We start from the raw sequence: 23983 nt of genomic DNA, 5'->3' as shown, positions 1-23983 counted from the left end.
TTTCTTTCATAAGTGTTTTTGCCTGTCATCCCAAGAGTTAGAAACTCTGGGGCACCTGGGTGGCTCAGTCGTTAAGTGCCTGCCTTCAGCTCAGGTCATGATCCCAGGGTCCTGGGATCCAGCCCCACACTGGGCTCTCTGCTCTTCAGGAATCCTGCTTCTCCCTCTCCCACTCTCCCTGCTAGTGTTCCCTCTCTTGCTCTAGTGGTAGAAGAAGTAACACCCACCTCCAGATTAACAATTAATTCAAAGCCACCCACTGAGTGAATCATGAGATTTCTAGCACTTTCACTCAATGGGGCTCCACCTCTGGCTTGAGCTATTAGCTGGAAGGGAGTCCAGGAAGATGAAGAAAGGAAAACAAGTTTTCCTTGCTTGCTTCTAGGGTCAATGCATCCTTAAATTGCACATTTAAAATAATTAGTATTCGAAGAGAAAAATGTCTGATTTTTCCTCTTTTTTACCATTCTGAAATTTTTAGTCTGTGCTCTTGATTTCTCTCCTTTTAGGTCCATGAAAGAGCGCACATTTATCCAGAGAAGGCTGGGGCCCGCGTCAGAGGCTGACCGCCTGTGCCTGGGATCTTAGCCAGCTGCTTGAGGTCAGATGCACCATCAGCAGGAGCAGCTTTGCCTGAAGTGAGAGGGGCATCTTCTGAATGAGAAACCAAGGTAAGATAATCTATTTTTCAGGGCCTCTTTCTGAGCGTACCCGAAATGTATGAAACAGGGATAGGCTCTGATGTTGTTAGGTTTAAGGCCCAGGTGCCATCTCTGGTCTCAAGGAGATCCTTAAAAACAGGCCATTAGTGGTGAGTGCTTGCAAGGCTCCAGCGGGAAAGGCACTCCAAGTAAAAAGGATTATGCTACTTAACAGGCACATTTTGCACATTCCAAGAGGCTGGGGGTGAGGAAGGAGCATTGATGAGTGCTTTGGTTGTGTATATTATGGCATAGGAATGTCACTATAGTCGGGTTACAGCAGCCAAAGCCTGAATTAGACCTGCACGCATTAGCCATTGGAATTGTTGGAGTCTCTTAGCAGAAAATAAAGCATTCCCTGGATGTATGGATGTTGGAAAGAGTGATGCGCGAAATCCATCCAAGGCTCAGAGTTGATGGGTGGAAAGGGTCCCTAACCTGTGGCAGATATAGTTAGGCTGCAGGTGGCACACTTTGGAGGGGGTGTTGCCCCATCCCACTCTGGGGAAGGCAGACTAGTGTATTTATAGCACTCAGCAAACCGTCAGGATCTCTTGTCTTCCTATTGTAGCAATTTTCTGTAGATGGTCTCCAGGGCTAAGACTGTCTGTATTTGAATTAAGGTTTCATTATTACAGCTTTTCTATCTCGGATAATGGAACAAGCTAGCTTCTTCATGTTGGTTTTGATAATGTGTTATTTGAACTTGCTCTGGCCTGGTTCAGCAAATGAAGCTTGCTTGCTGTCCTCTAGAAACACAATGAAATGCAACACTCACCTTAACAGCTTTGCCAAAGACTTGATCAAAAAGATGCAATGCTCTGTGACCTTGGTGAGTCTTTGAGCCTGTCTTGTTATAAGAATCATATTAATAATACTACACTTGTCATGATAATATGACAGGACTATATATTTTTAAAAATATTTTATTTATTTATTTGACAGAGAGATACAGAGAGAGGGGGAACAAAAACAGAAGGAGTGGGAGAGGGTGAAGCAGGCTTCCCGCTGAGCAAGGAGCTGGATATGGGGCTCAATCCCAGGAGCTTGGGATCATGACCTGACCCAAAGGCAGATGCTTAACGACTGAGCCACCCAGGCACCTCAGGACTATATTTTTTAAGCTAGGAAAAAAAATTGTCCTCTGGAAGTTCCTGGAAGTCTACTGTCTCTGGAAGTAGAGGAGTCATCAGTACACCTTCAGAGATTTCCTTTGTTTTGAGAAAAATACCAGAATGGACAAATTTAGTAATGAAAAGCAAATATCCAGTACAAATACATAAAACATTGCATGTACCAAAGCGCTTAATCTTCCTAACACTGGGAATATAAGTTCTAGTTAACAAATATTTATATAGGACTTACTATGTACCAGGTATTGATCTAAGTGCTTTGCAAATAGTAACCCCTTCAATCTTCGTAACAACTCACATGACAAGTGTGAACCAAAATTACTTGCTCAAAGTCACATGGCTAGTAGAGAGCAGAGCCAGGATCCATACTCAGGTAGTCTAGCATCAGAGTCTGTGCACTTAACCACTGTGCCAGGCCACTGACTCTGAGTGTGGTGTCTGCACCATAGCCTCGAGTCTAGGAAAGTGTCTGGGCCACAGCAGGTGATCAAATTTACCGAAAGGGTGGATATGAGCCTCACTGCCTGCACCATTCGAAAATACTATGCACAATGACAATTCAATCCTCTCAACAACCCTATAATATATAGGTACTATTATTAGAATGAGCATATAATGTATCACCAAAATCAGGACACTGTTACTAATTATAGCCAAATAACAAACATAAGCTAGAACTGTCCCAGATAAACCAGGACATACGATGACCTGAATAACAATAACAATAATAATAGTAATAGTAATTATTATTATTATTATTATACCAATGATGAAACTGAAGCATGGGGAAGTCAATTAAATTGTCCAAGATTGGATGAGCCTGGTGGTGGGTATTAAGGAGGGCACATATTGTGTGGAGCACTGGGTGTGGTGCATAAACCATGAATCTTGAACACTGAAAAAATAATTAAATTTAATTTTTAAAAAATTGTCCAAGATTACACATAGGTAAGTGATGGTGTCAGCCCTGGAAGCCCAATATTCAGATTCTAGAGTCTTCAGTAGTGACTCTGTACCAGGGAAGTGAGACAGAGGCGGAGTGTTTTCCTTAATGTCACACAGACAGTTAGTCCCAGAACCCATGCTATTTTTATTCATATACTTCCTCTTCTAAGATATTTGTACCAGAGATCATTCTTGAGTCTCGTTTGTCCTCCAAACCACCTTTGAAGGAAGAAGTTCTCTCCAGGAAACAAACATTCTCCTACATGGGGATCTGCTTTGCTAAAACTTTGGGAAAACACTCAGGTGATATTTATTAAATTTTCATTTATAGATTTTTGGATTTTCAGCCATCTTTCTGTTACCGATTTCTAGTTGAAGTCCATTATGGTCCCAGAGCATACTTGGTATGATTTCAATTCTTTCAAATGTGTTTTGTTTTCTGGCCCAGAAAATGGTTTATCTTGGTGAATGTTTCTTGTGCCCTCGAGTGTGTATTCTGTTAGGGTTGAGGGAGAGTTTTCTCTCTCCCGGTAATTTCATCCACCTTTGCTTTTTGCAATTGGAAGCCAGGTAATTAGGTACATACATAGTTATTGTTATGTTGTCTTGGTAAATTATGCTTTTATCATTGTATAATATCACTCCTGCCCTTGGTAGTATCCCTTGTTCTGAAATTTACTTTTTCTGATATCGGTCTAAGTTCCCAAGCTTTCTTTTGACTAGTGTTTGCATGGTATATCTTTAACCGTCCTTTACTTTTAACCTAGGTATGTGTCATATTTTAAAAGGGTTTCTCATAAATAGCATATAGTTAGGTCTTGTTGTTTACTCAATCTGACAATATCTATCTTTTAATTAGTATGTCCAGGCCTTTCCCATTTATATAATTGTTGACATTGTTGGATTTAAGTCTGCCCTTATATTATTTTGTTATCTGTTTCTTCCTTCTGTTTTTCATTTCTGTTTTCCTCTTTTCTGCCTTCTTTTGGATTATTAGAAACATTTTTTTTGTATTCCATTTTAACTTATCTGTTGGCTTTTTATATTGTATCTGTTCATACTTTCCCCTTTAATAATTATTTTAGACTATGTATACATTTTTAAACTTACACAATTTAGAGTTAATATTTACCAGTCTAAGTAAAATATAGAAGCCTTGCAGCTATGTATCTTTTATATATATATATACTTCCTTTAACTCCCCTATCCCTGAACTTGGCTATAGTTGTCATTTACAACACATGTATATATACTGAAAATCCCACCAGATAATAATTTTTGCTTTCAAAAGTCATACATATTCCAAAGTACTTAAGAAAAAAATAAACTTTTATGTTTATATACAATGTATTTCATATTTATATGAACAGATAGTTACCATTTCTGTTGCTTTTTTTACCCCGGCAGATACAGATTTCCTTCTGGGATTCCTTCTCTTCAGCCCAAAGGACTTCTTTTCACAATTCTTTTGGAGTGAGGCTGTTGGAAACAAATTCCATTAGTTTTCCTTCTTCAAGAATGTCTTTTATTTCACCTGCATTGTGGAAGGTAATTTTTTCAGGCTATAAAATTCTGGTTGACAATTCTTTTATCACTTTAAATATGTTCCTCCACAGTCTGTGGCTTCTGATGGGAAAAACTTCATGGTTTTCTGATGAGAATCCCATAGCAACCCCCTCGTATGTAATGTATCCTTTTTCTCTACCTGCCTTTAAGATTTTTTTTTTTCTTTTTTTACAGAAATTTGACTGAGGAGTGTCTAGGAATGGTTGTATGTTAATTTATCCTGTTTGGGGATGGTTGAGCTTGTGGTCTCTCTAAATGTATGTCTTTCACCAATTCTGAGAAATTTTCAGTTATCTTTTACCTTCAAAATTTTTGTCTATGCCACATTTTTCACCTCTCTTTCTGGGACTTCAAGGAAACTTGCGTTCAACCTTTTGGCAGGTTTCTGAATCTGTTAATTTTTTTTTTTTCAGTCTTTTCCCCTGCTCTTTAGAGTAGATACTTTCTATTAATGGGCTTTCAAGTTCACTGGTTCTTCTCTCCATCCTAACATGAAGCATATCCAGTGAAGTTTTAATTTCTGATACATATTTTTTAGTTCTGAGGTTTAATGGCTTCTTCTCTCTGCTGAGGACTTTTATCTTTCCATACATGTCAAGTATGTTTCCATATATGTCAAGTATTTGAAGAGAAAGAGAGAGAGAGTGCACAAGCAGGGGGAGCTGAAGAGAGAGAAGCAGGCTCTCCACTGAGCAGAGAGCCCAACTCAGGAACTCAATCCAGGAAACTTGTGATCATGACGGAGCTGAGGGCAAACACTTATCCCACTCAGGAGCTCCTCACAGACATTTAAAAACATTATTTATGGGGCACCTGGGTGGCTCAGTGGGTTAAAGCCTCTGCCTTCAGCTCAGGTCATGATCCCAGGGTTCTGGGATTTCTGGGATTGAGCCCCACATTGGGCTCTCTGCTCAGCGAGGAGCCTGCTTCTTCCTCTCTCTCTCTCTCTGCCTGCCTCTCTGCCTACTTGTGATCTCTGTCTGTCAAATAAATAAATAAAACCTTTAAAAAAAACATTATTTACTTTTCACACATCCTTTATGCAGACTCTTGGACAAATGTAATATTGGAAAAAATCATTGAGCCTCAATTTTTCCTTCTGTAAATTGGGACTAATACATTCTGCCCTACTTATCTCATAGGATCACGGCATTTCTAAGTATGATGTACAGTTTATGAAAGGCATTTGTAACATGGAACTGCTAAACAAAGATAAGATCTTAGTTTTTAGGGATGCCTGGGTGGCTTAGTCAGTTAAGTGTCTGCCTTCAACTCATGTCATGATCCCAGGTTCCTGGGATCAAGCCCCACATCTGGCTCCCTGGTCAGCAGGGAGTCTGCTTCTTATTTTACTTCTGCCCCTCACCCCAGCTTGTCCTCTCTCTCCCACCCACTCTCTCAAATAAATAAATAGAATCTTAAAAGAGAAAAAAGATGTTAGTTTTTAATTTTTTTAAGTTTTCTTTTTATTTAAGTAATCTCTATATACAAAATGGGGCTCAAAGTCATGACCCAGATATCAAGAGTCACATGCTCTTCCAACTGAGCCAGGTAGGCACCCTGAGACATTAGTTTCAAAAACAGTATTTCATTTTTATCAGGAAAATAAAAGTAAAAGAAAGAAAAAAAATCACCTAAATTTCTAACAAATACAACTCCCATTAATATTTAATTGAATTCCCTTATATTTTTTGATACATAGTGTTCTTAAAATAATTTTATCATATTCCATTTATAATTCTATATCCTGTTCACTTTTTTTATAATAAGCACTTACTATGACATTTATATAACTGTAAAAATTTTTATTATTTTTAAAAGATCTTATTTATTTGTTTGACACAGAGAGAGAGAGCACAAGCAGGCGAGCAGCAGGCAGAGGGAGAAGCAGACTCCTCGCTGAGCAGGGAGCCCAACATGGGGGTCAATCCCGGAACCCCAGGATCATGTCCAGAGCTGAAGGCAGCCACCAAGCGACTGAACCATCCAGGTGCCCCTAACTGTAAGAATTTCTAATAACCCTTTAGTATTTTCTTGAATAAGCAAATGCCCTTTTTCACTTAATCTATGTTAATTTTTCTTTCATTAATATGGATGATGATGCATAGAACATCTTAGTGCATAAACTTACCCCTCTTTATTTTTTTTTAAAGATTTTATTTATTTATTTGACAGAGAGAGATCACAAGTAGATGGAGAGGCAGACAGAGAGAGAGGGAAGCAGGCTCCCTGCTGAGCAGAGAGCCTGATGCAGGACTCGATTCCAGGGACCTGAGATCATGACCTGAGCCGAAGGCAGCAGCTTAACCCACTGAACCACCCAGGCACCACACTTACCCATCTTTAAAATGACTTCTTTGGGATAGAATTTTTTTCTTAAGATTTTATTTATTTGTTTGACGGAGAGAGCCCAAGTAGGCAGAGTGGCAGGCAGAAGGAGAAGGAGAAAGAGAAGCAGGCTCCCCACTGAGCAGGAGCATTGAGAGTTCAATGTGGGGCTCCATCCCAGGACTCTGGGATCATGACCTGATTGGAACGCAGACATCTAACCAACTGTTACCTACTTTTCTCAAGGGAAGTATTGTCAGCATCTGTGTGTACCTTTCCAGAACACAGACTATGAGTTTGTTCCTCAAAAGGGAATTTGGAATGTTTGCAATTTGCCTATGAAGAATGTCTCTATTAAAATACTGTACTGGTTGTTTAAAAAAATTATTTCTGTTAAGGAAAAAAAATCTCACCCGTCATTGTCTCTGAGAGTTAGGAAGGGGTGCTTCTAGTTCATATTTTCTGTCCCAAAGAAAGCACTGAAAGCCTTCAGAACACCTTCCCTTTTTGGAACAGTCACCTGCTCCCTTTGGCAGATTCGGTGGCCTGGAGTGGGGACAGCCCCATCCTGCATGACCCGCCCCACATGCCCAGGGTTCTGGTGCTCTGGACTATCTGGATAATTAAGACATACTCCTTCAGGCAGAGGTGCAGGACAGTACAGATGACCTCGGGGTCATGTTCAGTCTTGTATTTTATCAACAGAAAAAAGGAGAGTAGCTTCCTTTGTCCATCCTGTGTCTCAGTGTTGTCACACTTCAGTTTCCTTTTTTTTTCCTTAAGATTTTATTTATTTGAGAGAGAGTGAAAGCAAAAGAGAGAGAGAGAGAAAGTGCACAAATAGGGGAGGGAAAGGCAGAGGGAGAAGCAGGCTTCTTGCTAAGCAGGGATCCCGATGTGGAACTCAATGCAGAACTCAATCCCAGGACCCTGGAATCATGACCTGAGCCGAAGGCAGAGGCTTTAACCCACTGAGTCATCCAGGTGCCCCTGACACTTCACTTTCTTCATAAATAATGAAATGGTGATGACAACGATGAAGGGTCTGTCCCAGGCAATCCAAAACACCCTCAGTTTTGACAGATCATGAAACAGTCTTTTCTAGGGGCACCTGGGTGGCTCAGTGAGTTAAAGCCTCTGCCTCTGGCTTGGGTCATGATCCCAGGGGCCTGGGATTAAGCCCTGAATCATACTCTCTGCTCAGTGGGGAGCCTGCTTCCACCGCCCCACCCCCTCTGCCTACTTGTGATCTCTCTCTGTCAAATAAATAGATAAAATCTTAAAGAAAAAACAAACAGTCTTTTCTAAAACTACTAGGGTTTTTTTTTCTGCCTTGAGTTATACAGATGATTACAACACTCGCCAGTGGCAAGCTACTCCCTCCCTCACTTTTTCCCAGCTTCCTTGAGTCAGCATATATCACAAGTTTCCTCCATGAAGTTGATTACTCTGATTGGTTTCCCTCACTAACTGTTGTCACAGGAAGCATGGTTATCACAGGAAATTTCATAGCTGAAGTCTGTCCTCAAAAATTTATTTAAATCAAGGGGCGCCTGGGTGGCTCAGTGGGTTGAGCCGCTGCCTTCGGCTCAGGTCATGATCTCAGGGTCCTGGGATCGAGTCCCACATCGGGCTCTCTGCTCAGCAGGGAGCCTGCTTCCCTCTCTCTCTCTCTGCCTGCCTCTCTGCCTACTTGTGATCTCTCTCTGTCAAATAAATAAATAAAAAAAAAAAAAAAAAATTTATTTAAATCAAGAATTTGTGGTTTCTAGCACAAGCGGGGTAATCCTGGGTCTCCCCACCCAACCGCATCATGGTTTTAATGCCCTTTGTTCCAAATGGTGAAATCAGGCTGGTGGAGCATCCCAATGGCAAATTGGGGGATCAAATTCTGAATTTGGGGCTTGGCTAAGACATCACTGTCCCCTGGATCAACTGTATTTTATCAATCATACCCTCTTTAAAAATATATATATATATATATACCTTAAAAGATGATTAAAATGGCAAATTGTATATTACATATATATTTTTTACCGTAATAAAAAAAGTCATATCAGATAAAAAGCTTTACCCTGAACTTCCTGTTCCCAGATCAATAGAATACCAAAGAAAGAACTGTAGAGATCCCCTAAACATTTTGCTTGTTAAAAAAACAAGCAAACAGGGGCACCTGGGTGGCTCAGTTTGTCCAGCATCTGTCTTCAGTTCAGGTTATGATCTCAGAGTCCTGGGATCAAGCCCCATATCGAGCTCTCCGCTCAGCGGTGAGTCTGCTTCTCCTTCTCCCTCTGTGATCTCTCTCCTCTCTCAAATAAATAAATAAAATCTTTAAAAAAAAAAAAAAAGTAAGCCAACAAAATTTTTGGTTGTTAAGCACTTACTCTTTATTCATTTATGCCCTAACTTATTTCAGAAAGAGTTTGAGGCAACTTTAAAACTACATAAAATATAGTAAGGCAATATAAAACAGAAGTAACATAAGAACTTTTAGAAAAAAAGAAACGATGATAATTTTCAAGATAATTTGATAACTTCAAAAATGATGTTTTCAAAATAGGGTAGAATCATGACATAAATACAGATTTAAAGTGAAAATATATTATTTTACTCATGAAATTGGGTCACAACCAGTTTAAAAGAGAAGTTGAAAAAATGAGATATTTAAAGAGCAGGAATATTGAAATGAATGTACATTCATTAAGGAGAAGAAAGCCAACTGAACCTCTACTAGATGGGATGGAATTTGCATGTCTATACACAGGAATGAAGTCTGCATTGCTCTCAGTGAACTACAATTTACAAAGTTACATAATGGCTTCCAGGTCACTGGAATCACAGAACATCCAGAGGGGTGTCCTGTAGAGTATAAACAATGTATAATTTCCAACCCAACACACATTTTTTGTTACACAAAAAATGTTGATTTGCAAACCCAACCAATGAATCATATTTCTTTCCTAATCCCTGTAATAATCCCATATCTGTCACGATCTTTTATAATATTACTATGGTAAATACTTCAGAGTAGAAACATTTTTTTCAGCTGTGTGAGTTTCTCCCTTTATCATTTTGGATGTTTTCATCTATTTGCACAGTTTATTCTTTTCATTATTTAAAATGAAGACTGAGAATGTGATGTGCCCATGACACTAATGAACTTGCATGAGCTCTCACATCTGGGGAACTATAGATTCTTGGGACATTTTGGCAGCATCAAGCTATTAGCAAAAAAAAAAAAAAAAAAAAAGATGAAATTTAACGCTGTCTTTAAAATTGACTGTTGGCAGGGCACCTGAGTGGTTCAGTCAGTTAAGTGACCAACTCTTGATTTCAGTTCAGGTCATGATCTCAGGATCCTGGGATTGAGCCCTCAATGGAGCTCTCCCTGAGCCTGGAGCCTGCTTAAGTTTCTCTCTCTCCTCCTTGCTTTCCCTGCCCTGCTCCTGGTGTGCGTGTTCTCTCAAATACATAAATCTTTAAAAAATAATAATAATAAAATTGACTGTAGCCCTCCTTCAGGAGAAGTTATAAATTAAGTCAACCAAAATTCATGGGATGTGAACAAAGGTGACTGCCCTTACACCATAGTTCAAAGTCATAAGGTGAGACCTTCTATTGGCCAGAATCTACTCCAACTCTCCCTTCAGTTTATTTAGCAAAAGAATTGTGTAAGGTTTTTTTCCGGCGAGATAAACACAATACCAGGCAAAGTGGGTGCAAGGCAAGATTTATTAAAAACGCTCTCCGGCGAAGTTTCAGGGCTCAGGAGAAGGGGAGCCAGGAAAGTTGCGCCGGGAGGAGGTGGGCACCCTCGGGCGAGGTTCCGCCACTCTGGAAAGCAGAGTGGCGGAAGTCGCACCCAAGGCAGGGAGGAGGGGGCTTTTAAGGTGTCTCGGAGGAAGCTCAGGGGTCTTTTGGAAGTTTCCCTTATTTGGATATCCCGCCTGCTCATCGGGATCCCATTGGTCCACAGGAGCCCGGGGCGGGGGTCTCAGATTCCTGCTTGGGCCTTTGTTCTCCTGTCCGAGCTCAGGTCTTTTTTTTTTTTTTTTTTTTTTTTTTAAAGATTTTATTCATTTTATTTGACAGACAGAGATCACAAGTAGGCAGAGAGGCAGGCGGAGAGAGAGAGGAGGAAGCAGGCTCCCCGCTGAGCAGAGAGCCCGATGTGGGACTCGATCCCAGGACCCTGAGATCATGACCCGAGCCGAAGGCAGCGGCCTAACCCACTGAGCCACCCAGGCGCCCCCGAGCTCAGGTCTTGTGGCGGGAACTTTCGCCATCTTTGGTAGCCCCCTTCCTGCCAGCCCAACAAATTGTATGTATCAGCCCAAACCAGTCCTCAAAAAATTCAGATCAAGGGAGAACTGAACCCTTCAAATTACTCAGAGCATTTAAGCTGAGAAGATGAATAGTTTGTCCTTGTTACTCAAATTGTGTTACGACTCTAGACTCCAACCCTATCCACCAGGCAAGTAGATTTTTCCTTTTTCTGGAGACTTCTCTCCTTGGATCACTTCAAGAAACTTTAGAGATGTTTATTTAATACAAAGGGTCAGTCTCAGTTACTATTAGCCCGAGGTAGGAAAAAAGGGAAAACGGTTGGTCAGAAATTCAATTCTTTTCAGCTAGTGCTATTTACTGCCACTAGGTGTCGCTAATGAAACCTGAGTTATCTACCCCACAATGGTCCAGTTCGCTTGAGATTTTTTTAAAAAATAGATTGAAAAATATAAACACAAATGTAAAATCCCACCGTTAAATGTCAAGATATAACGAGGTAACAATTTACAAGAGAAATTTGAACAACCAAGTACGTGCATTACCTACTGTTGTCATCTATCTTCTCTAGATCTGGGCCCTTACCAATTTACACCCCAGGCATTAGTGGAGCAGATGAGGAAGGAAGGGCGCATACCTCCTGGAATCCAAAAGCTTTTGAGTAACTGGGCTATTTGTTTTGGGATTCATCTGGACTCTTGCATTATCACTTTTTTTTTTCCCTGTCCTACTGAATCATTCCTATCAGCAAACAAACATACTACAATATCTCCCACTTACAAAAAAAAAAAAAAAAGAAAGTCTACCTTTGGCCCCAGATCACCTCCAGTTTGTCTGATTTCTCTGCTTCTGTTCAGAGGAAGATTCAAGAGTTGATTATCCTTACTGTCTCTACTTTCTTTCCTCCCATTTTCTTTCCATCAGGTTTTATTCCCACTCTGTACCCTGAAAAACTCTTTTCCCTCCTGTTGCCAAATCCAATGCTCCATTGACTCACAGCCCTCATTGATCTCGATCTCTTGATTGTAATTGCCAGGGTTGGTCAGGCTCTACTTCCTACTGAAACCCACTCGCTTCTGGATTGCCCTCTCCTGACTTGGCTCTGACCTCTCTGGCCTCTTAGTCTTAGTTGACTCCCCATCACCTTCATGATCCACTCCCTACACGCAGCCCAGTGGCTTGGGATACCATCTGTAGAGTAGGATTCCCAAATTAATATCTCATTCCTGACCTTTCCCTCAGCCCCAGCCTCCATATCTAGCTGCCCGCTTGACATCTCCAGTGTCATCTAACAGTTGTTTCAAGCTTAGCCTATCAATAACTCACTTGCATCTTTCCCTTCAAAGCCTGTTCCTCCTCAAATCTTACCCATTTCTATAAAAAACATCTGTATTTACCCAGTTGCATAGGCGAAACACTGTAGAGTCATTCTACACTCTTTTCTCCCAGATTCCATCACCAAATCCAGTCCAACCCAACATCAACTCCTATTGGCTTCAGCTGCAAAACAGGTAATTTCTCATCATCTCTGATGTGGTTTTTTTGGAGTAGTGTTGGGGTCCAGAGCCAACAGCCAAGAAAGAATTCTTGAAATATCTGTGATGCAAAAAGGTGGTTTTATTTGAGCATGGAGACAGGACCTGTGGGCAGAAAGAGTGGCTGTCCAGGACTGTGAGGAGCATCTGATTATATCCTTTGGTGTTGGGGGAGTTAAAGATAAGGGAAATTGCAAAAGGATTTTCATATGCTAAAGAAGACTCACAGGATTATTGGAGGCCTGGCTATTGTCAAACAATTGTCTTTTCCTTTAGCAAGACATTAACATTAAGGTAGTTGGGAGTCTCCAGGAGAAACATTATATGCTGCCTACCTTAAGTATTTGTCAATGGGGGGCAGGTTATAAGGAAAGTTAATTTTAACCACATTTTCTTCTGCCTTTGTTTCCTATACCATTTCCACTCTCATACCTCCACAAGATGTGTCTCCACCATCTTACCCTGGTACCAGTCGCTCCTCCCTAACCTTACCCACGACATGCCAGCCGTTCTTTGCAGGCCAAACAGAAGGAACTGTTTCCAGAGAACTGATACAACAAAGTAAATCACATCAGGTCGCTCTCCCCTCTTCAAAATGTTCTAATGGCTTCCATTTCACAGAAGATAACATCCAAATGTCTTACCATGAGACATCACCTAGGTCTTACTTGACCTTCTTCTGGTTATCTTGTCCCCTATAGCTCTCGGGTATCTTTCTACCGCTCATCTCACTCCAGTCCCAGTGGTCCTAACAGCTCCAGGAGCCACCATGGGGCCTTTCTCTGGCCACCCAAGCTCAGAATCCTTTTCCTCCTTTAGGGACTGGCTCTCAGGGGGCCTCTTGAAAGATGCCTCCCCTGGTCATACTGTCTAAGATGACATGCCCCTCCCCACTGACCTGTTCTATTTCTCTCCTTAGGCCCCAACACCTCCTGACCTTAGGTTATATGTGAGCCTATTTGTTTATTATTTGCTTTGTTCTGCTACAAATAGAGGTTAGATTGAGGTCAGTGATGTAGGAAAGATATTAGGTTTCAAAGCCAGCGACCAAGAAAGAATTCTTGAGACATCTTTGGTACAAAAAGATGGTTTTATTAAAGCACAGGGACAGGACCTGTGGGCAGAAAGAGCTACCCTGGGTCATGAGAAGTGGCCCACTGCATACTTTCAAGTTGAGAGAGGGTTAGGGACAGAACAAACTTCCAAGGTATTTTGGAAACAAGGTTCCAAGGACCCTAGGAGCGTAGCTATTGCTAGGAAAGGTCATTTATTACTGTTTAGTAAACAAGTGGTCCTGAGACCCTACAGACGTCTCTCATGCTTGGAGGAGGACAGAGGAGGCCGATTCCTAACATGTCTCTTGAGGGTGCGGGAGATAAAGAAAAAGGGAGCTTCCAAAGGAATTTCTATATGTTAAAGTAGATTTACAGGATCCTGGAGGGTCGGGCTGAGATACCTTTGCCCTCAGCAAAGTCGAGGCATCTCTGAGTCCCTAGAGGAAGGTCACTCTGCCTATTTCAAGGACTTAGCACTGGGCTATAAGAAGTAAGGAAATTTAATAATTTTTCTTCTGCCTTTGTTTCCCGTATCAGGACTTTGCTGAGGGTTTTATCTCCAGACTAACAGCTGAGACAGATACTTACCATAGCAATGAATGGAAGTGCAGCTGGCTCTAAATGGGGACAGACTGTTGGAATTGAAATTCAAGGCTCCGTCAGGATACACTGATTTGGGCTGTTAACCAGAACTTACCCGGTGGTGAAGCCAGTCTCTGGGCCTCTGAAGCCAGTTATCTTATCTACTCCCCAGATGCTCCCTTAAAGCCACTCACAAACGTTTCCAACATACATTTATTTATTTATTTATTTATTTATTTTTAAAGATTTTATTTACTTATTTATTTGGCAGAAATCCCAAGTAGGCAGAGAGGCAGGCAGAGAGAGAGAGAGGAGGAACTAGGCTCCCTGTCAAGCAGAGAGCCCGATGCAGAACTCAATCCCAGGACCCTGAAATCATGACCTGAGCCAAAGGCAGAGGCTTAACCCACTGAGCCATCCAGGTGCCCTACTTATTTATTTTTAACATTTTGTTTTTATGTAATCTCTATACCCAACATGAGGCTTGAGCTTACAACCCCAAGGTCAAGAGTGTCATGCTCTACTGACTGAGCCAGCCAGGTGCCCCAAATGCTTCCAACATTTATTTATTTATTTTTAAAGATTTATGTATTTATTTATTTGAGAGAGAGGCATAAACATGATCGGGACAGGAGCTAAGGGAGAGAGACAAGCAGATTCCAAGGTGAGTCGGTTGCAGGGCTTGACCGCACAACCTTGAAATCATGACCTGAGCTGAAACCAAGAGTCGGAAGCCCAACCGACTGAGCCTGCCAGGCACCCCAAATATTTCCAACATTTAAATCGTCTCACACAGACTGACACTTCCAACAGCCAACCCACATCTATGGTTATGACAGCATCTTACAAAACATCCTTAGAAAATCAATGAAATTTTTTGTGTTCAAATATTTAGTTATTAATTGTCAATTGAAAACCATTTTAATTGGTTTTCTTATTAATACACAATTGTTTTTGGTACAATTTACAAACCCACTGATTAAAAAAAAAAACAAAAAAACAAAAAAGCCACTGATAATATCCCTTAAACTATCATCCCAAACATTTTCGAAGCTCCCTGTCTGAGGTAAAAATGATCCCTACAAATGGGCCAGACAGTCATCTGCTACCCTTTTTCCATCCACTATCAGATCATCTGTGGTGACAAGACTGATTTTGCCACAGATAGCTTTGACCCCAACGTCTGATACCATCTCTGGCCATCCAAGTAAAAAATTTTAATGAGCTGAACCGTTGATGAGCTCATAATTGCTGGTCTATCATCATGCGTCTGGGTCCTGGGTCACTCAGAAAAAGAAGTATATGTCCCTAGGCTCACTCTGGGTGCTCCAGGCCAACACCAGAGTCCTTTAATGACATAGCTCTTCAGGTGTAAATACACACATTTTCCCCAGAGACATCGCATCACAGCCAGGGTAGCTGGGCCCACAGAAGGTTACTGACCACAGCCTCAGAATGTCCTAAGGAGTCTTCTCTACCCTGACCTCTGCATCTTGGAGTTCACAGTTGGGGGAACGCTTTCTCTCTTCTCATCCTCAAGCCTAAGGCTGTTTTGTATCTATGGATGTGACCTTCCTTGGGGTAAGGGAACTTGCCCATTATTACATAACCATCAGTGGTTTTTAGGCAATATCAAATAAGCCAAAAAAGCAAACATGACAAAAAGTACAAACTGCTTTTACTTGTTTGAAGAGAGGGAGTCACCATTAACTGCAAATATGTAACTTTGAAGTAAGTGAGTAGGACCTCACAGCCAGAAGACAAGCAACAAAAATTAACTATTGTACCTGGCTTGTGCTGGAAAACAAGTAAATAAAAATGTAGGTGGTTCTTAATCTTTTAAATTATGTGCTAATTACACAGTTGTTCAAAGGGTAAGAGGAAAAAAAAATCTCCTGGGCCGTGAGTTTCCTGCCTGAGGTTTGGCGTGAGGTGGGGTGGGGGTGGAAAGCAGGGCTCGGTATATTGGCTAAAAGGTCAGGAAAAAGACCACTGTCATAAAATGACTCTGTGAAGGAGTTGGTGCAATTAAATGTCAATCTCGTGCTCTTCTGTTCCTGCCTAGGAAGTCTGTAGAAGTCCTTTCTATCATCTTGCTTTGAAACCTTTGCTCTGCTCCTTTCAGTTTTGCGCTGCAATATTTTTTAAAGACAGAAGGACAATTTGAAGGGAAGACTGATACCATGGTGTATGGTGACTTATGGTGGCTTATTTATGGTGAAAGCCCTCACAATTGCCTAAGGCTACTTTCCCTCACAGTGTTACCGGGATGAACACATATATGATAATTGTGATTATATCTTGATAACTCTAATAACTTTGATATTACAACTTCAAATCACATCTGAGTTCTTCAACTTTTTTTTTTTTCCAAAGTCATTCTTGTTATCTAGATCCTGTGTAGTTACATATCACCTTTGAAATCAGTTTGTAGATTTGATTGGGATTCTGTTGAAACTCTCGATAACTTGTAGAGAAATGATATGTCAGCATTAATGGGTGTTCACTGTATGAATATGGCATCTTCATTTATTTCAGGTTGATCACTTTATCTTAACAATATTGTAATTTTCAGAGTATAACTCTTACACATATTTTGTTTAATTTAATCCTAAGTATTTCATGTTTTTTTTAATGCACAAAGTATTGTTTTTTGTTTTTGTTGTTGTTTTTTAAGGATACTAGTGGGATAAATGACTGGTATTTAATTATTTACAAAGTACTGTGCCAAAACTTTTATTTGTTTTTCTTCAAAGCACCCTAATACTGACAGATGGGATAGTGTATAGAAAGATTTTAAGGCATAGATGTTAGTCAAATGACATTATTATATCATTTTACCATTATTCATCTTTATGTCACTGTTATGTCATAATGACTATGTCACCGTTAATCTTTTCAGAAAGCAGTTGTTGGAAAGCGATGGAATAGCTGAGACTTATCCGAGAAAAAGCTAGGAAATCGAGAACACAGGCATCTTCCTAAAACTGCTCCCTAACGACAATGTATAAGTTGTAAGACGACTGAGGAATCTCCTATAACCCGGCTTTAGTGAGCATCAGCACGCATGCGGTGCTGTGTGCAGGGACTCCATCCACTCCTAGTTTTGGGAAGGAGGAGGAAGAGGATCTGGAACGTTTTTCCATTGTAGGAATCTCTTTGTTGATGTCTGCTGAGTTGCCACTCATGGTCAGTTCATCACTAAATTCACCATTAACTTAATCATTTATGTCTTTATCAGTCAGGAACCAGCTCATTCCCCACACAGACTAGGTCCTTCGCAGAAATCATCTTCCTCTGGTGTCACCTGTTCTAATGACCCACGCAACCACTAATTGACCTAATTGGTGACTGACAACTTGTTATCTCTGTGGTGACACTCTCTTTTGCTTGGGTCACCCAAGCCTCAGTGTCTGCGACTTCCTGACTTCCTGACACCCCCACCCCACCCCCGCAACGCTGCTTCCTGGGGCAGTGACTGGCATTTAAACTATCAGACTGCTTTGGGCTGAACTGTTTAATATTTCACACCCTCTGCTCTGTGTGACTCATTCTATCCGAATAGGCAGCCTGAGCTTTGTTGTGCCTCTGGTTTCACTCTGAGCACACTCGAGGCCACCTGAGGGACCCCTGAATGCCATTCTCTAAGGCCCACACAGACCCCCCCCCCTTTGGTTGCAATGCCTTAGGGAGTCACGGAGCAGAAAAGGAAAAACATCTGCTACCTTGGGCACAGGAAACCAATCCCTGACCCCCATACATCCGAGAGGTAGCACCTCCAGCTGCTGAGGGCAGGGCAGAGAGCAGGAGTGCTGAGTCGTCCTCCTGCCTGCATTCCAGCCAGAGTCCCTCCTCTGCAGGGACAGAGAGGGGTTGGGGGCACTTGGGGGCAGCACAGCAGGGGCACTCCTCTTCTTTAGCCTGGGTGGAAGTACTTGCTGGGCACCTTCATGCTTTTTGACCCTAGCACTTGCTCTCTGGATCCTTTGGGCTGATATCAGGACTTGAAAGCACAGGAGCCTCAGGGCTGCATCTCTCACATGTTTCTAGAGTGAACACAAACTACTGTTGTGAAGATCCTTCCCTGGCCGGGACGCTGCGGCTAATCCTTCTGGTACTTTTTGTGAATTAGAAAAGGCAACCCTAGTCAGTGATATTGTAATAGCATCGTATGGGGACAGATGGTAGTTACACTTATAAGCATAGGAAAGTATATAGAGAAGTTGAGTCACTATGTTTTACACCTGAAACTAATTAATGTGCCAAAGAGACCCCCCCAAAAAAAATCCTTTCCCCAAGGCTCTAGACTGCCATCTATTGGAAGGTTGTTGTAATAGACACGAGCACGTACAGCCAAGGTGAGGAAGACTGGCTCTCTGGAGACCTGTGCCCTGTGGTCAGATGGATGGGCGAGGGGATAGCAGGTGAGGTACGGCTTCCGTGACTTCAGTGGCCTGGGTGAGCCCCACAGTCCTGCAGAACTGGCATGTGGGCAACAGCAGTGACAGAGCAAGCCCCATCCTGGGGAGCCCCCCGCAGATCACAGACATGGAGACCTCCAGAAGGTTGGGCGTGCGTGGTTCTGACGGAGGCGCGGCTCTGGGTTTGGCCCTAGTGCCACAGGCTTCACGGAGGCCGCCCGCATGTCAGCAGAGAAAGGAGGGAGGTGCCAGATGCGGGGGAGCGCAGGAGGGGTCTTCTGCTGCGGAGCAGCAGTTAGAAATGTGCTCTGCAGCAGAGATGGTGTGTGAGTAGCCCCAGGTCTCCACTGGAACCGAAAGGCTCCTGTGGGGATGGGGGTGAGGTCTGGAGGCCCTATAATTCCGCAGGCTGGGGCTAACGCCAGCTAACGCTAAATAATAGTTGCTATTATTTAGTTGCTATTATTGTGGCCAGTTGTGCTTTAGGACGACCACCTGAGAAAACACCTGTTAAGCCATGAATGAAAATGAAAGGGGCCACCTGCCCAGGAATGCAGGCAGCCTCCAGAAGCTGGAATGCAGCCCTGCTGCCATCTTGATTTTAACTCAGGGAGACCCATTTTGGACTTCGGACCTCCGGAAATGTAAATTCGTTTTAAGCCACCACAGTTGTTGATTTGTTAAGGCATCCATAAAAAAAACGATCAGAGTAGGTATACTTGTCTTCATTTAAAGGTGAGAAAACTGAACCTTGAGCCAGGATCAAAATCTAATTCTCTATTGCTTCGATGACCATACTTTCTCTATACTCCACTGATGCTCTCTTAAATTTTTATAGCTAATGTCCTTACTGAAATCATCATCAAATATTTAACTGCTGGGACAACTACTTTAGAAAGAATAGCTAATGGCATACTTCTGAATATATCTGCTTGCTACAAATGATTTGTCGACAGAAAATAAATCATCAGCTGAATCTTCCCTGGAGAGTTCATGAAAAGAAAACCAGAATGTCCAAATTTTCCCTTGGAAGCTCTCAATTCTAAGGAAACTTTAAAAAAAAATCATTCTTTAGCTTACTTATTCACTTGGTTGAATTTATAAATTGTTCTATGTACACGTGATAGTATATTGGTCATAATAAGATGGATGACATCATTAATTATTAGGGAAATATAAATTAAAACTGTAATGAAATAGCTCTATATATTCCTAGGATGGTTGAAATTGAAAAGACTGAGCATACAGGTGTTGGTGAGGTTGTGGAGAAACGGGAACTCTCATTATATATCTACCCTATTACCCACCAATTCAACTCTGAGAAATGTCTCTTAAGATGTATACATTTGTCAAAATTCATCAGAGCATTTGCTTAAAACCTTTATGAAATTTATATCTCAAGATTTGAAAAATGGGGATGGATGGGTGGCTCAGTCAGTTAAAGCATCACACTCTTGGTTTTGACTCCGGTCCTGATCTCATGGGTTGCAAGAACTGCCCCACTTTGGGCTCCTCGTTCAGCTCAGAGTCTACTTGGATTCTCTCCCTCTGCCTCTTCCCATGCTCAGATGCACGTGTGCTCTCTGTCTCTCTCTCAAATAAATAAATCTTAAAAAAAAAAAAAAAAGATTTAAAAAAAGAACTGGGAATTGAAACAAGAACCTCTCCTCCCCCACACCCCCACACTGGGATTCTTCAAATGATCAGTGTGAATAGAATCAAGACTTTTAAAATGGAGACAAGTGAAGTGGTGGAAAGAGGGCCAGGCAAGAACCAGAAGCTTCCTTGTGGTCTCAGTCCCTTCCCTGACTTAATTGTATACATAAACTTGTGGGATTCATTTTGTCTCTATGGGTCTCAGGGTCTTTATCTGTAAAATAAATGAACTGCCTTAGATGACCTCACAGTTACTTCTAGCTCTAAAATTCTATTATTTATCATTTTAAGTGGTGAATCAGATTGCCTTAGAAATTTCTACTTGATAGAACACTGCTTTTCCACCAAACTCTGATTCTAATCTGTGATTCAGTTGATACCAGGTCATTGGTAACATAACTCTCAGAGATTACATTTTTCTATGGGAAACTTGAATCCTCTTTATCAGATAGTTTCCAGGAATATATCTTTGAGAAAGAAAGCATGGGTAACATACATTCAGATTATGGGCATTTTCCATATTTAGATTTAGCTCACATGTATATATTAATAGAGATATGGGCTTTACTAAAGAACATGCTCTTTTTAAAGCTTTGAGGGAAAGGGTAATGTGACCGCAGTAAAAATACCACCAGACTAAAAGGCCTGTGGCTTCAGACAAGCCATTCACATGTTCAACGGACATGTGGATATCTGCGCCATCTGCTTGCCCGCAGTTGTTTAAGGATGACTTGAGGTCTCACCAGATAGGTAAAGCATGTTTTAACTTGCAAAATGTTATGCAAATATAAAGTGAGTTGTTCTTAGAGAATAAGAAGCAGGCAGAAACAAGTGCCTAGGAAGGGGCCATTCTACAAATGAGCTGAGGTCTGGTCAGTACCAGTACATCACTGCTCTGAGGAGATAATGAGACAGGCTTTTTAAGACAGAGGTCAAGGTATTTTAGGATTTCCTTGGTTTCAGGGACTCATAGTGATTTCAGATGCTTCCTGCGGTCCCTCAGCTCATCTCCAAATTGTGTCAGAAGAAGACCCAGCCTCACCCCATGTGCACAATGATGAGCCTTTGGTTTGCCAGATTGGATGGGGAAGACTCACAAGAGCTGACTGTCCACGGCTGGAGGTAGGGGAAGAGCCACAGACGGTTATTGGGGGAGCTGACTGCGTAAGGCTGCTGAGACTCTAACCACTGTGGAGAGAGGATGGAGGTGGAAGGGTTGGAAGGGAGGGTGGATTGGTGGAGGGATGACCCAGAGAAAGATTTACAGAAGGGGAAGGTTGTCAGGAAGGGGAAGGAGAGGGAGGAATGGCGAATGGCTCTCTTCCACAGAGCACAGACTCTTCCGATACACTCTTGATATCCAATGGTGTTATTTCTCTGCTGCTTTAGTTCCAAGACCTATAACGGTGTTAGCCATACAGGAATGCTTAGTAAGGGCTGGCTGAATGAACTGAATGGGTCCACAGCAAACAAGGATCAAAAGGCAGCACTGACAGCTCCTCTTTGTCCCCTCTGTGCCCGGAGAAGGAAAGTCTTGATTCCTTTCTCCGGTCCTGGGGGCAGGAATAAAGAAGGATTCCACAGACTAACACAGCCAGGCACCTCCCCTATTCAAAACATGCATCATTAATTCCCCTTTCCTGACTATCCAAACCTAAGAGGCATACTTGATTCTTTCATTTCCTCTACATCTAATAGCCACATCAGCAGCACCCCCGAAATGGTTTTTTGAATCTTTTCTGTCTTTGCTGTGGCTCTTTCCCCAAACCCCATCATCTCCCATTGGGACCCCTGCTCTGGTCTCCTAACAGGTCTCCCCGTGTCCTCTCTGCCCTCCCATCTGTGGTCTACCCAGCTGCCATATGATTGTTTATAAAGTCACTCCTCTGACTGAAATCATCTAGTTGTTTTGAACTGCATGTAGAACAGTACCCTAATTCCTAACCACAGCCTTCGAAGCCCTGTGAGAACTGACCTCCACTTTCCTTCTCTGCTGTGTTACCCACCCCTCTGCCTCACTCACTTTCCTATAGCCATGCTGGGCTTCCCTCTGTCCCACAAACTTGCCAACTCTGTCTGTGTCAGGATCTGTGCTAATTCCCCAGCCCCAGCTTATGTGGCTGGATTTTTCTTGTCATACTTTCCCAAATAACATGCCTTCCCTTGGTCACCCACTATACTCTATCTCCTCATATTGTTTTATTTTCCTTATAGGACTCTAATTTATATCTGGAGATAGCTTTAACTGTTGTTTACTTGTCTCTCTGTTCATCTTCCTTAGAAATGTGCCCCCTCCTTGAGGAGGCAATTTTAAGTGTTGTTGACAGCTGCAACCTCTGTTCCCAAATGTTTCTGGTACCCCTGGTAGGCACTAAGTAAATTTTTTAGAATGAATGCCTACTCACCAAGTGACCTTCTGACTCTAGGTTTCCAAATAGACTGCTTATAGAGAATGTGCCAGCCGGAGGCCAAGGATGTCCCCTGTTTCCTTTATTTTTCATATAAATAAATACATGCAGGTTTGCATTTATATACTTCAGCTTCTGTGAGATTAGTTAATATGAGTCTGTCCCTAATAGATGGATTCTGTCTTGAGGCACTAACAAATCAGGTGCCTGAGCTTGTAGACCTGAGAGTTGTGCTCCACTCTGAGAAGCATTACATGAGGAAAGGTACCCTGCTTGAGTGAGCACTGACCTTCCACGCATGACCTTTATAGCCTTACCATGAGTGTGCCCTGGGCTTCTTTTTGGGACTTCTCAAGGAACAGAGAAGAGCTTCTGATGGAGAAAAGTCTCCAAAAGGGAAACGAAGGCTGTATAAATATTCAACAGGTCCTTCATCTTAAGCATTTGTATTTGTGAAATCTTTCAATTCTATCCCAATGTCACTACCACATGGGACCCTCTTTTTCTCCTATTTTCCATAGCACAACTGAGATAAGCCTACATGACTGAAGAACAAGAAGGAAGACAAAGTAATAGCTACTGAGTGCTTTAGTATGTATCAGGCACAAGGGCTTTATAAATGTCTCACCTAAAGCAAGATTTTTAAAAACTAAGGGAAATGAAGATAATACAAACTATGTATAAGACTTGGATTTTCAGGATAACACAAAGGGTGAAGTTGTCAAATCAAACTCAGAGGAGATAGAGATCTTTCCCAGTAACAAGAGTTACTAATAATTTCAAGAATACAGGTTATTTGGGGCACCTGGGTGGCTCAGACAGTTAATCGTCTGCCTTCGGCTCAGGTCATGATCTCAGGGTCCTTGGATCAAGCCCCATGTCAGGCTCCTGGATCAACAGGGAGTTTGCTTCTTCCTTTCCCTCTGCTTCTCTACCTGCTCATACTTTCTCTCTGTATCTCTCTGATTCAGATGAATAAATTTTTTAAAATCTTTTTAAAAATATACAGGTAATTGTGAGGGACAGGTGAATGCTGGAAACTCTGGCCCATGAAAGCAGCTCTCTGGGTCCTTTCTTGCTACATTAGAATTTGCTCTGGTCCAGAATAACATATGAGATCTCTAAGTCATACGTGTTGTCATCACCAAAGCAAAAGAACAACTTGGGTCGTAAAACATCTCAGTTTTATACTCACATGGTTACGTAGTTTACATGTGGTTTTTCAGGGAACTATGCCCCATAAAGCCTTAGATTCCAGGTGCATTTTTCATAAGCCATCCTAGCCTGACCAGTCCATCCTGCTGAAAAGCTTTTCCCAGAGAAGTGCTCTCTCATTAGTAAGTATCCATTTGTTTCCTTTCCAGGAGGC

The 23983-nt window shown here is 41.9% G+C and overlaps 2 long non-coding RNA genes across 8 annotated transcripts in view; one reads left to right on the top strand and one right to left on the bottom strand.

Annotated features, from left to right (window-relative positions):
- The first annotated feature begins 301 nt into the window (after nucleotides 1-301).
- Nucleotides 302-23983, top strand: part of LOC131829518 (uncharacterized) — a 33225-nt gene continuing 9543 nt past the window's right edge. For 2 of the 6 annotated variants that reach the window (XR_009352881.1, XR_009352886.1), the window contains exons 1-5: nucleotides 308-671; nucleotides 4187-4327; nucleotides 6191-6347; nucleotides 12407-12468; nucleotides 21210-21328. This is a non-coding gene — a long non-coding RNA (uncharacterized LOC131829518). Of the gene's footprint in view, nucleotides 672-4186; nucleotides 4328-6190; nucleotides 6348-12406; nucleotides 12469-21209; nucleotides 21329-23983 lie in introns of all 6 variants that reach the window. The other 4 variants (XR_009352882.1, XR_009352883.1, XR_009352885.1 and 1 more) reach the window with 4 other exon arrangements.
- Nucleotides 1650-23983, bottom strand: part of LOC131829519 (uncharacterized) — a 34202-nt gene continuing 11868 nt past the window's right edge. The window contains exons 1-3 of one of the 2 annotated variants that reach the window (XR_009352887.1): nucleotides 4647-5027; nucleotides 4158-4258; nucleotides 1650-1912 (exon numbers count right to left, since the gene is read on the bottom strand). This is a non-coding gene — a long non-coding RNA (uncharacterized LOC131829519). Of the gene's footprint in view, nucleotides 1913-4157; nucleotides 4259-4646; nucleotides 5028-23983 lie in introns of those variants that run through there. The other variant, XR_009352888.1, reaches the window with a different exon arrangement.

Source organism: Mustela lutreola, chromosome 4, assembly GCF_030435805.1.
Source record: "Mustela lutreola isolate mMusLut2 chromosome 4, mMusLut2.pri, whole genome shotgun sequence".
Classification (NCBI taxonomy): domain Eukaryota; kingdom Metazoa; phylum Chordata; class Mammalia; order Carnivora; family Mustelidae; genus Mustela; species Mustela lutreola.
This window is presented reverse-complemented; position numbering and strand designations above follow the sequence as displayed.